The 14,151-nt window shown below is 40.3% G+C and overlaps 1 pseudogene; it reads right to left on the bottom strand.

Moving 5' to 3' along the window:
* LOC133096623 (T-complex protein 1 subunit alpha-like) overlaps nt 1-13,156 on the bottom strand; it is a 75,641-nt pseudogene extending 62,485 nt beyond the window's left edge.
* Nucleotides 13,157-14,151: the final 995 nt, after the last annotated feature.

Below are 14,151 nucleotides of genomic sequence, written 5' to 3'. Positions count from 1 at the left end.
GAATTATGGAGTAAGCCTCTTTTTCTACCCACACACAGAAGTTCTGTGTAGTGCTGAAAGGTCATGAACAGTCTGCCTGGGTTTGAATCCCAGAATCACCATTTATTAAATGTATGATTTGAGGATGTTTCATTAAGCTCTGCATCCTGGTTTCCCCATCTGATGAGGAGGAAAACAACTGCACCTATTTGGGGGGGTTATGAGGATTTAGTTAAATATGTAAAGTGCTTACAACAATGCCTGGTATTTAGTAAATGCTATTACCCTTAAATAGTTCCTTAGGCTCTGAAAATTATAGGTTGGTATAATCAAATTTCTGTTAAATTGCTTAACTAGAAATGATAGAATCAGAACAGTTTCAGCCACACGTGCATATTTACACGACCCCAAATGTACTCTACACCGTGATCAAGGTTCGTTTAGTCAGCTATGTAATGAAGATCTCATTATGTTAGTAAAGAGGGACATGAGTTCCTTTGTCAATGCTTCATAAAGAGACACCTCTGCAGGACTTCCCTGGTGGCGTAGTGGTTAAGAATCCGCCTGCCAATGCAGGGGACACGGGTTTGAGCCCTGGTCCAGGAAGATCCCACATGCCGCGGAGCAACTAAGCCCGTGTGCCACAACTACTGAGCCCATATGCCGCAACTACTGAAGCCTGCGCGCCTAGAGCCTGAGCTCCGAAACAAGAGAAGCCACCGCAATGAGAAACCCACGCACCACAACAAAGAGAAGCCCCCGCTCGCCACAACTAGAGAAAGCCCGCACGCAGCAACGAAGACCCAACAACGAAGACCCAACGCAGCCAAAAATAAATAAATAAATTTATTTAAAAAAAAAAAAAAAAAGAGACACTTCTTCATTAAAAACCCCAAGAGGGAACTCTCACCGTTTGGAGCTGTTGAAATAATACCTTGCAATTCTGATAGGATTCGCAATCAGCTTTCACTCCATATCCAGGCTTTACACAGTTCTTCTCCAACTGGGTATCCTTAAGATTTTTTTTCCCTGGTGGTGTGTTTGTATTCACTTTTCTCAGTTGTATCCTGTACTTTTTTTTTTTTTCCTCAAATCTCTGAGTTCCCTTAAGTCTTTGTAAACTATCTCAGTCTGTGGTGTTCTCAGCACCATCATTTGGTGCTACACTGTAAGCCTCATTGGAACATCTTCTCTCTGCCGGATCATTAATGATTCTTTTAAAATTTACATCGAAGTTTCTTCTAAGTCTTTTTCTTGCCTCCCACATGTCTTTCTCTACAAAATGGCACTGGCTGACTTGGTTCTCTTCTTTTGTTGCCTCTCATTCATTCTCTCTCATTCTCCCCTTTCCTTTGTCCTTTTAAAAATGAAGGGAAACTTTGTTACCCAAATAGGCTGTTATTTCAAGATGGCTTGTCCCTCAGTATATTCAGTGCAGATATATAATTAGTGTAGAACATATTTGAATGGGATCATTTGTTTTATAAATTACAGCCACGGGCTCATCCGTTTTTGTGGACTTTCTCTTTTTTTTCCCTAGTGCCTAAGGTAATCAGATTTATGCTGCTGCTTATGTTGACTCCCTATTGTTCTTGTGATGTGTGACATCTGTTATTTTACAGTACTTAACTCAGGTGCACTGGCAGCCAGACACCAACTGGAAATAACAATTAAGGGCATAAATAACACACATCTGCATGAGTTTTGGCACTTGCTCAGGTATTAATTCTGCTTACCACCTTCCAGATTTTTTCTCTTCTGCATTGTGATAAACATTTGATTTTGAAGAGTTTAGCTTTCCTCCCTGTGGAGATTTTGGCATACATTTTATGTAATTGTCTGTTTTTGTGGGTTGGGACGCGTGTGTATTGTGTGCTCTCTGATAATTGAACATTCAGGAAAGAGAGACACTCCCCACCATATTCTCTTATTGCAGTGCTAGCCTTCCCACCTGAATGGTTTATACAACAACATCAAGCATGACTCATTGATAATCCCTGCTGATATAAAATTCATATGCCTGTGTGCTTTCTTCTGAAGGCAGCAATTTGCATTTCTGTAGAGGTTTGAAAGGATAGGAGAGGGTTATTATCAGTTATTATCTGCTGACCACCCACAGCACTCACAATGGGGTACAAGAGACAGAAAGGGGAAAGGGCAGCTCTTTCAAATGTATGTGTAACCAGCTCAGAGCCAATGGAAGCATCTTGGTGGCACTTTAATTAGCAGCTTCCAGGGTCAGAGGACGCTAAAAATTTTCCTAACATCTACTTCGAGCCCATGGAAACTGTCACTTCACAGACTCATGAGATGAGAAGGCTGGCAGGGAACAGCTGTGAATTCTCTCTGCTTCACCACTAAGCAAGAGGGCCAGCACCACCTCACTCCTACTTTGTAGAGCTTGGGGCTGGGATGCTCCATGGATGACACTGGCACCTGCTGGGGGCCACACAAAAGCTTTACATGTTTATTTCCCCTCCAACAACAACAACAAAAAGAACAGGAATGAAGGAGGAAGGATCATTTGAGCTCAGATCGAAGGGATGGCACTTCAGTGGATGGCATTGTGATGGCAGAACAAGCCAGATCCATTGGGAAAGAATGGCGCTGAGCAAGGAGCTCCTCTGATGGTCAAGTCAGACTAGAATCCTAAACCCATGCTTCCTAAACTAGCCATTTGAAAGAAAACAAAGTGGCTTTTTCTTTTTTCAAAACAAAAGCATAGCTTGTAACACCAACAGTACTCTTCCTTAGAACATCCTAATTTTTTTCCCTAAAAGCCTTTCAAATATTTCTAAATGACAGAGCATGAGGTCACAGAGTTTCTTTTTGTTTATTTTTGGAGGATGACAGATGAATGAGAAGGATGAAATAGGTCATGTATAAACTATGCTTTCCAAATTATATGCGGAAGTCTAGCATCAGAGATGAGGGCAAAACTTTAGGTCTAAAATAGGTCACAATATGATAATATTAAAACAAAAAATCTAGATATGTAAATATCCGATGACAGGGAAATGGTTTAGCTATGGTTCATCTGTAAGGTGGAATTATTAGACAATTACAGAATTATGCTTTCAAGTCATCTTAATGATCTGCAGAAATGCTCACTATATAATGCTAAGTGAAAAAAGCATAACACAAAACTGTATGATTTTACAGTATGATTTTATTTATAAGTATGTACAGATGTACACACACACACACACATACACACTTGCACTGGAAGGAAACACACCAAATTGTCAATAACACAGTTATATCCAAATGAGAGGATTAGGGATGATTTTCATTTTCTTCTGGATTTTTTTTTGATCTCTCCATGACTAATGTATTTTACTATTAAAATCAGGAAATAAGTAAATATTTTAAAATGCCTAGCCTGCCTCAAGAGATAACTCATCAGCAGGACAAATATTCACTTATGTGATAGAAATTTAAGAAGATTTGTAAAAGTCCATCGTACCCAAAAATCTCTTCCACCAATATTCTGCAGGTACACAAAATTCCTATAATTAGAAATGTATTCAACAACATATCTTGAGTATATATTTATAATCCTATTTCTTTTTGTGTTTTAACTGAGTATATACTTTAATATCTGCCTACTTATTATTTATTTATATTATTATACACACGCTGGGAACTGACCCAACTCAACTTGTTCACAATCATCAGGTTCTTTTTCATAGAGAGCTGTAGGCTCTAAAGGTTAGAAGTAGGTGATAGTAATGGACTCTTCTCCCACAACTACCCTGCCAGTGGGTATTTGGTACAATGAAAGCAGGTCTCACATCGACTTTTGCTCAGGAGACAAAAATTTATTAGTTGGCAGGCACAAACACAGTTACACTCAATTCTCTTAGCTCAAAGAAGTGCCCACAAGACAGAATAAAATCCTCAACCTAGAGTGCCAGGCAAATGGTATAGGACTGCACTTAAATTCTTATTCCCTATTCATCAAGGGCAGGAGGGCCTATATAATATTTCTAATCAATTCACATATCTTGAACACTAATAGTCTTACTAAGGAAATATTATTTCTAATATCCATTGTACTAAAAATAAATAACTGGAGAGCTAGTTCCTCCAGAGTGGGGCCTTCTGATCAGTCTTTCAATGGTAACTGACCATTCCTTGAAAGTTTACCTTGATTAGGGTATGTCAAAGATTAACTAATCAAACTAATCAAACTAAGGTATTGATTAAAGCTAAAACACAGGCACACTTAACTAACTTATAATAAATTACAGATCATATAATGATATGCATTTACCAAAAAAGAAAACAAAAAGTCTGAAAACAATAACCAGCAAATTATTATTAGTGATTTTCTCCAAAAAGAATGGAATTAAGAATAGGGGACATTTTTCTTGATACTCCTCTGTATTACTTGAAGTTTACAAAAGCAAATATCACTTTTATAATATATTAATACTAATAACTATTTTTAAAGGATGGGATAAAGGATGACAGAGATTTATTCATCTGAATTAAAGATTTACCTCTGTTTACCTTCAAAAGTGCACAGCGGTGTGCTGGAAGTTTGCAAAAGCACAGGATGAACAAGGCATGTAGAGAGTGTATTCTGCTGGGAATTTCAGATGGGCTAGAGCATTAAGTAACCTAAACAACAACTAATTTAAAATAGACTTTTTAAGCACTTCCCCTCCGGCCTTTCTTCCCCCAACCTTACACCCCACACCCCTGCCTCCCACCTGTCCCTCAGCCCCATTAGAGATACTTATTCACTTTAGTGAATTTAGGATCTTAGTGGAAACATTTGAGAAATTATACACTTCGTTATTATCATCCATTAATACTTGTTGTGAATTAGTGTATCAGGTTATCATGATCAAACAGTTACCCACAAGGACCATGGAATAACTGAGCAAAGGATGTAACTGGTGGCAGGTGGCGGTTGAGGAAGCTGAGGAGGAAATGGGTGAAATGGGACTAGAGCTCTGAAAAGGTGTACTTTCAGGGCTGAATCAGAGGAGTGAAGCAGAAAGGTCAGGGAGCTTTAGCACCAAAAAATTTTATATCACAATTTATCCCTCCCCAGGAAAAATATAGACATAAATTCAGCAGCTATGTCAGCCATAAGATTTGCTGCCAATGGATATACATCTGTCAGCTTATTTGCATCAAGCAAAAGAGCCGAAACTATAATCTGTGTTCATGATAAATGGAGATTTGGAAGACATTTACTTTATCCTGCCTGTTGCTTACTTAGGCATATACAGACACAAAAGACACCATCAGAATCTGCTTAGACAACACTGAACATGGGGTAGCAGTGAGAAGGAAGGGAGAAAACCACTCACTATGAAATATTGCCACTTCCACTGCTATTCCGGAACCATCATTTTACAATGTGAATGCTTGCTGCTGTATGTGAGGAGCAGGAGCCTTTTCTGATCCAAAGGCCTTGGCAGGAGGCTTCATTTATCAGGGAAGGAAAATGCATAATTCAAAATGAAAGTCACCTGGCCCTGATAAATGAAGCAAAACTTCATTCTTTGGCTCCGCACCAGGAAACCACCCCTGCCCCTCCAGATAGGGAGCTCCCCAACCTTTTCTCAGTTACTATTAGACCCTATAACCATAGTAAAAGAAGAGAGTTAGAGGAGGTTGGGAGCATCATCGGGCTAATAAGATTTAACTGCTTTCTGTGTATTTGACTTCAGTGGTCTTAGGAAAGTAGCACACAATTTCTCCCACTCACTCTTTATCTCTCTCCCTCTGTCACTGCAGAAGGACAGCTTTCATTCTGCACCCCTGTATCTGAAAGATTACAAACCACTCCAGAATGTCTGCTTCCTTCTCTCTCCTGACATCCCCCTTTCCCCTTTCCTTTCTTCTGTATCGCAACTTCTTTTCCCAACCTCCCTCCCCATAAACCCAAAGTTTAACTCAGGCAGCGGGTGCATGAAAATGAGTCATCCATTCATCCATCCCCCATCTTTTTGACAAATATTTATGTACAGCCTGTTATGGATGAGATGTTTGAGAAGGGAGAAAAGGCATTCTCCTATGCCCCCTTCTGCCGCTTATATTCCTGAGAGATTCTGGAAACTCTGTCCCTAAAGTGACTGTAAACAATTTGCAGCTGTTATCTGTGTAGATCTATAAAGAGAAGGTGTTACATAAAAATTACAAATCTATTCTAACAATGCTCAGTGATTCCTGGCTGAAAGCTACCCTCCTCCAGCAGCTAAGTCAAATGAACCAGTAGAGCAAATACAATCTGGTGGCCATGGCAACATACATTCCTGCTTTGAACTTGTCAATCCACCACAAGGAAATCACATTAATGGGATGTTGTTTGGCTACAAATAGCTTTTGTTTTCACATTTTAATTACAGAAATAGATTTTTCATGATTTCTGAAGTCTTCAAAGACCTCGGCAAAAAGGAAAAAATAATAATAATGTTGTTCCAAAAGTGTTTTTGAAATTCCAAGCAGCCTTTTAGTTGGGGAAGGGAAGGTGGAGAAGGAGAAACCATCTATCCGTCCTGTTTTTTCCCCACCACATGACTGTGAAAAGTCAAAGGCTTAGGCAGATACTCTCTAAGCAATTTGCTTCTTAGTCATTTTAAGATCATTTCCTCATCTGTAAAAACAGAGAAAACAATATCTGCTTCACAAGATGTTGTGAGGTTTAGTTAATGCTTGTGAAGTGCTAAGGATAACGGCTAGGATTATCAATTACTGTTGCTGATTAATGCTGGGTAGGGGACCCTTGATATCACCTGAGGCCCTTAGCTACTTCATTCAGCTTTTATCAGCCAGAAAATGCTCATTTTATCCAACTTTAATTGTCTAACTGTGGACCAGGGCTGTAGAAGTTTATGAACACATTTTATGAAGAAATTAGTAAGTTCATAAAAAGGGCTAAATTAGGACTAATTCCCACCGTTGATAAAGCTGAGGAAATAGGAGATGGCACCCATGTACCACTGTGTATTTGATACGAAGCTCCAAGGAAGACAAAGTTGGACAACGAGAGGAAAAGAAACAATGAACATTAATGTTGCAGGTTTTAGTAGTCTTCATTCTGACCTCAAAACTAGCCATATGATAAAAGAGGAAGACAACAATAAACAGTCTGCAAAAGTGGGTTGATAATCTCTGAGTCATGAGGGTCTAGCTCTGTAACTCTTCCTATCTTTTTGAAAAGAATGGAAAGGACAAATCTGTACAAAATAAAGAACCGATTTGCATGCCTTGGTTTTACTCACTTTGCCCACTTGTAGGCACGGAAGATACAAAGAGGTAGACTATGACCCAGAGCTCTGGGCCTTCCTCGTTCTCAGATCTTAAGAAGCAAAGCCTACTGCCTCAGGATTTTGTTGACAGAGGAAACTAGACCAGCCTCAGCCACTTCCTAACAGTCACTGCCATCTGACTGCTTCCAAACTGGACCCCATAGGATATAGAGAGCAAGCAAAAGGTAGCTATCGTCATGTTACCAAACCAAAACTTGGGTCCACTAGGTGCGCTCAGTAAAGCCAATCTACTGACACTGAGTTGCGGTGAAGGAAAGTGCAGCATTTATTGTAAGGTTCCAGACAAGGAGTCCAGGAAAACTCATGCTCAAAAAACCCGAATTCCCCATGGGTTTCAGGGAAGCATTTATAAAGGCCAGGGGAGGGAGGGGATTTCCAGGGTATGTGATCAGCTTGTGCACAATTCCCTGACTGGCTGATGGTGAGGTAACAGGGCAGTGTCATAGGGGTTAACATTATCAATCCTTAGGCTCCAGTAGGTCTGGGGGCTATGTGCTCACAGTCATCAAGCAGTTAATGTCTTCCATTTGGTGGCGGTTTTAGCCTCTGTAAATCAACTTGGGAAATGTGCATCTGATACTGCTATCTAGGTACTTGGAGAAGAGATACAGCAGAGGACATGGGGGGAGGGGTCTGTCCTCGGAAGGCCCCATAGGGTCCTGCTCAGTTACGATCACTCCACTCAACCCTTTACACTGGCTCTCACAGCTTGCTCTTCTGAGCCCTTGAAGGAAATCATGGGCTGGTCCAGCAGATATTCAGCTCAGTATATGTAATAAAAAGTCTTCTAAAATGTTGGTGAGGATGTGGAGAAATTGGAACCCTTGTGCGTTTTTGGTGGTGGCAATGCAAAGTGGTGCAGCTGCTGAGAAAAAAGGTTTGGCAATTACACAAGAAGTTAAACAGAATTATCATATGACTCAGCAATTCCACTCTTAGGTGTATGCTCAAAAAGAACTGAAAACAGGAACTCAACAGATACTAGTAGGTCAATGTTCATAGCAGCATTATTCACAACAGCCAAAAGGTGGAAGCAACCCAAGTGTTCATCAACAGACGCATGGATAAACAACATGTGGTATACACATACAAGGAACATTATTCAGCCTTAAAAAGGAAGGAAATTCAGACACAAGCTACAACATGCATAAAACTTGAGGACATTATACTCAGTGAAATAAGTCATTCACAAAAGGACAAATACTGTATGAATCCAGTTATACAGAGCATACCCAAATAGTCAAATTCACAGAGACAGAATAGTAGCATAGTGGTTACTAGGGGTTGGAGGAAGGGGGAGTGGGGAGTTATTGTTTAATGGGTATAGAATCTCAGTTTAGATGAGGAAAAAGTTCTGGAGATGGACAGTGGTGACAGTTGCACAACAATGTGAATGTACTTTATGCCACTGAACTGTACACTTTAAAATGGTTAAAATGGTAAATTTTATATTATGTATATTTCATCATAAAAAAATTTTAAGCCCCCTAAGCATTTTGGGCAATAGAATATCTTGCCAAATTTAATACTAAAACTTTATTCTCTATGCAGTTTTACTCCCTCCAAACCCACCCCATTCCCCACTTCCTCCATCTGCAAGATAGATGGTCCTGAGGCCAGAAAACTTGCAGTGAGAAGCCCAGGACATGGTGGACCCCTTCATCTTCCTTTCTGTAGTTGCTACTACCCTCTGGGGCCCCTCAGCAGGGACCAGAGTGAGAGGAGAAGGACAAGGAGGAAGGGCAGGTAAGCCTGGGTACAGTTGTCTTATTGCTTTGTTGCTGAGTTGAGCAGATGGCCAAAGAAAACTGTTTTGTGGAGGACTTTGGTAGGCTCTTCTGAGACCACTCCTCATGAGAAACACACACATACAGGTACACACACACGCACTCACACACAGGACCTCTTCTCTGTAGTTCCCTTGATGCTGGGGGCCTCCTCCAACGGGTGCTATTCAACTTCCTGCTCAGCCCCTTGGTTCCCAGTTCCCAGTCCAGAGGTGGGCATTGGAAAATGGGGGCAGAACCAGACTTCACAACATCTTAGCACATCTGCCCTTTGCTGGTAGTACTCAACATCTACTGCATTGCTCCCAGCCTTTGAAGCCTCTGCCCTCCTCTGAAGCAAAAGCAAGAGTTGCATTTAGTGATCTGTTATAAGAGGTGTTTGTTTGCTTGTTTGGGCTTTTGATCATAAGATGTCCAATGATGCAGAACTGTAATAAGTAATATACATGTTTATTATGGGGGTTGTGGCAAACACAGCAAGAGAAACTCCTGAAGGATGCTGGAGGGTATGAATAAATTTGTGTAAGTAGCATGGAGGCCTTCTAAGGAAAGAAGGAATCAAGATCCCAACCTTCTGTCTCAAGATTCAGCCATTGAGATCTGTGGACTACACTGGCACTGACCAAAGGTCAGGGCCAGAGAAGGCCAAGAGGCCCCTGTGATTAAAAAAAATCACCGAGAGAGAGAAAAAGAGCCAGGGAGCTGGGCCAGCACCAATTCAAGTAATTAGTGGGGTAGTGATATCAGGTCTCATCTGAGGCTGGCTCCAGCATTTCTGCTGGCAGATCCTTATCCTGCAGAGCTCTAAAGATCCCTGTCCTTGGAGAACTGCGAAACTTGCGGCTTAATTTTCCCCAGGTCTATGAGCCCCACTGTGACACGATATTTAATTTACTGAAACGTTTTTATCCATTAGTATCTTATACAAGTTAGCCTTTAGATTAAAAAGTATGTGTTAATATCCATGATCTCCAGTAAATATGAACCATTAGATTGGGACAACTTGGACCAACTGAAAGCCATAATCTATAATCCAGGAATTAGTGATAGAGGAGAAGAACTTTACAGGTAATGCCTGTAAACCAGTGGCAGGTTTAGGAGGTACTCACCTTTTAATACACATGCAATGAAAGGTGACACAAAAGAGATGCTATAGCTGGATGCTTCCATCCTACTCATTGCCAGGAAGGCAAAGGTTCATCTGCTGTCCTGGAGATTTAGCTCCCTCCTAATCCCTTTCTTCCCCATAATTCTGTGGAGGTGCTAGCTAGAGCTATAGTTGTCCTAAGTAGTGTTTTTAATGAGAACAGTTGATCTTCAAGAAGAATGCTTGTTCTATACCAGGAGATCCTTATACACCAAACACATAAGAAAGGGTAGCACCCTCGGGTAGCAGAAATATCATTGATGGGGGAGGGAGTGAGGACTTCTCACAGCCAGAAGTCACTGTTAAAGACTCAGGGAAATCCTGCAATAAATACATGTTTTTTAATAGTGTCTATCACAATGTACTCCAAATTTACTGAACCACAATATTGAAATATTGTGGAAATACCCACGTCAGTTTGGAAAACCTTTTAGCAAATTACCTTGCCAGAATAGCTAACGGCTATTTTTTTTTGGTGAGAATGAGATACGATGGTTGATATGAAAGCTCCTAGTACCGTGCCTCAATGAGTACAGTATCAGAAGAACCAAAACACAAATCTAAATCCTTACGAAGAAACAGGACACTGAAAAGGTGTATCTTGATAAAAATATATCAGGAATACCCAAGGAAGTGAGGCCCCGTGTATCCTGTGTGTCCAAGTGCAGGGTAGGCGATACTGATGACTAAAATGGGAGGAAATAAAGGAAAACCTCAGCCTTCCTCACAGTGCAGCTTGTGTTAGCACCAGTTTTAACCTCCGATTTCCCTGCTCTCCCCGCTTCTAACTTGATCCTCTCTTTCTTTTACAGCCCCCTCCAAAGGACAAAAGCATGCGCAAGGCACAGATGATAGCTAACAATAAAAGCAATGGAACAAAGAAGTAAAAAGAAAAACTCTGTAGAATTTTATTCATTTTATACCACACTGCAGCACCCAAGCGGTCCATGGCTTTAAAGCAAAGCAAGGCCTCCATCTAGTGGAAAAACAGAGGTGTCCAACATTGCAAAATGTTATTTGCAAATGATATGAAACCCTCCTCTACCCCCCCATATTAAATTTGGCAGCTGTTCTAAAGCTATACGCCAACTAAATCACACTTGACAATCATATTTGTTTCTGGCTACTTAATTCATTCATTTAGTCCAGTAATAGATATTAACATTATATTCCCTACAGCAATGCAAACAATTGCAGACATTTGTAATGTCCCAGCTTCTGCTGTATCACAAATACTAATGCATCAGTGAAACTAAATGAAAAAAATCTGTCCTTCAGGCAGTAAGCTAAACGGAATAAAGGTAGTTTCTTCTTCTTTCCTAGTAATACTGGGAAAAAATGAAAAATACCATTTTGAAGAAAGTCTTTTCACCTCTGGGCAATACGTTTTTTAATCCATCTAATTAAAACAAAGACTACATCTTAAACTACAATTCAACCAATATATACCAAGTGATTTTTATGAGAAATAATAGCAGCACTGAAGACTGCAAAGTCGCTCTTTATGTTACAGTTTAATGTGGAAAATACTTTAAGATATATGAAAAATAGCACCTGACCACCCAAGACCCAGTCACCAAGTAAAATTAAATGTCTGAGAGTTTCTATCATTACTGAGCATAGGTGGGAAAGGAAAAAAGATGTGAGCCGGTACCACCAATATAAGAGCTTATCAGCCTAATTCGTAGTATGCTTCCATTTGAAATGACACTGAATTGTTTCTGCATTTTTATTATATGGCAGAAACTGTTTCATATCAACTTCAAATTTCAAAATTTGGGAAGTTGATAGACAAATGATAATTATTTTTAATAATGTGGTGCATAGAATTCAGTGGAGAGATAACAGAAGAAAATATATGTAAAGGTCAAAGAATGGAATAAAAAGAAAGCTTTTAACAAACTGTAATGGGTGGTGTTTAAAGAGTATGAAGACTAGTTAGAATCCTAACAGAGGATAAATTCATGATCTTTCATGACGATCAGTGCCCTTAAGATAACAAGACAACAGGCTGTCTTCAGATGAGGATGGAACGGGGAAGAGAAGGGTTTGGGCCTAACAGCATTCACTGAGGTGGGAGAGATGGTCAAGAACAGAAGAGATGAGATTTGTAGTTAGTTGGCTACTGCTCAAAGTGGGTGCAAGTTGAAAAAGAGCTCATGAAAGTTTAGTGACGGTTATAAACAAAGATGGAGTAGTGCTGCTGCTGGTGAGAATAACGTCAAAAGGGAGAAATGTATGAACTTCATACAATAGAAATCCTCCTGGAAAAGGACAGTTGGGGGTTTTATAGACAATTGTAAAGACTTTACACTGGTAATTGGTTCAAAAAGCGACTTCAAAAGAGTATAAATGAACAAAATTCAAAATTGATGTTACACAATTGATAACACTTTCATTGTTCCATGATATTCTGATGCAAGCACCTCATTTTCCAAATAAAATTAAATCTGGTTTGGATCTCCCACCTACCTGCTGATGGGATGGTAAATACCATTACTGGTACATGCTGCCACCCTCTGAGAAATGTATTAGAATCCTGAGACTAAGATGGTGACAGCAAAATGGGGCAGGCCTGGCCCTTAGTCCACATCTGTCATCATCATCCACCTTCTGCTGCCTGATTTTTCCATCAAGCACTGAACCTCTGTCCTCTACAGGACCCTGTATTATTTTCCTATTGTAGCTGCAACAAATTATCACAAACTTAGCAGCCAAAAAACAACACAAATTTATTATCTCATAGTTCTAGAGGTTAGAAGTCTGAAATGGACTCTACTGGGCTAAAATCAAGGCATTGGCAGGCCTGTGGAGGCTTTCTGGAGGCTCTGAGAACCCATTTTCTTGCCTTGTTCAAACGTCATAGAAGCTGCCTTCATTCCTTGATTAATAGCCCTTTCCTCCACCTTCAAAGCCAGCAATGACAAATCAAGTCCTTCTCGGGACACCATCTCTCATATTGACTCTTCTGCTTCTCTCTGACCCATTTAAAGACCCTTGTGATTACATTAGCCCCTCCTAAATAATCCAGGATAACCTCCTTATGTAAAAGATGATTAACAAACACAGTTCAATCTGCAACCTACTTCTCCCTTGTCACATACCTAATATTCATGGGTTCCGGGAATTAACATGGACATCTTGGGAAGGCCATTATTTTACCTACTACAGACACTGCTAGATAGCAGCTCCAAAATGTAATTCTCTCTAGTGCTTTCCAACCGCTTTTTTACATCAGGGAATTCAGTGAAAATGAAAATATTTTATAGCATACTGGGGCAACTGGATAACCCTGTCATGCCTCAGCACAACTTTGGGTCATTTGTATAATGACCACAGGACTGGTCACAGGGACTTACAAAAATGCTATTAAGACTGAGACACTCAGGGATCAAACCATAGACCTGCATGCACTGTCTCCATGGAGACTTCCAGGGCAGCTGAGTGGGAAGGGAAGCTCTGCCATCTTTAATCTGCCACCACTGCTTCCTCCCAGTCTCAGAGGATCCCTCTCTTCACAAGGCCAGCACACATCCATCTTCTTATCTAAGCATAATCTTCCTTTGTCCTCCTGTCCTCCCCCTTCCTTCTCTGGGACAACCCAATGTGATTCCTTACTGTTCTTGACACTTGATGAAGGATTTAATTGAGTGGCAGTTGCTAGAATTCAACTACATCAGTCTAACTAATGTAAAAAGACGACTTTTTTTTTTTGGTCTCACATAACCGAGGAGTCCAAAGCAAGTATTGGCTTCAGGCATAGCTGGATCCTGGGCTAAATGGCTCTGAAGTCCTCCATGGAAGCCCTTTCTCTGTTGCCATAATGTAGCCCTTGGCAGCATCAAGTTCACATCATTCCTTCTGTTAGCAGTCTCGGCTGAAAGCACATTCTATAAATTGTCCAAACATGAATTCATTGAGATTTCCTTTACCTACTTTATGATCA

Source organism: Eubalaena glacialis, chromosome 8 (genome assembly GCF_028564815.1).
Source record: "Eubalaena glacialis isolate mEubGla1 chromosome 8, mEubGla1.1.hap2.+ XY, whole genome shotgun sequence".
Lineage (NCBI taxonomy): Eukaryota > Metazoa > Chordata > Mammalia > Artiodactyla > Balaenidae > Eubalaena > Eubalaena glacialis.
Note: the sequence above shows the minus strand (reverse complement) of the source record. Positions and strands in the feature narration are given on the sequence as shown.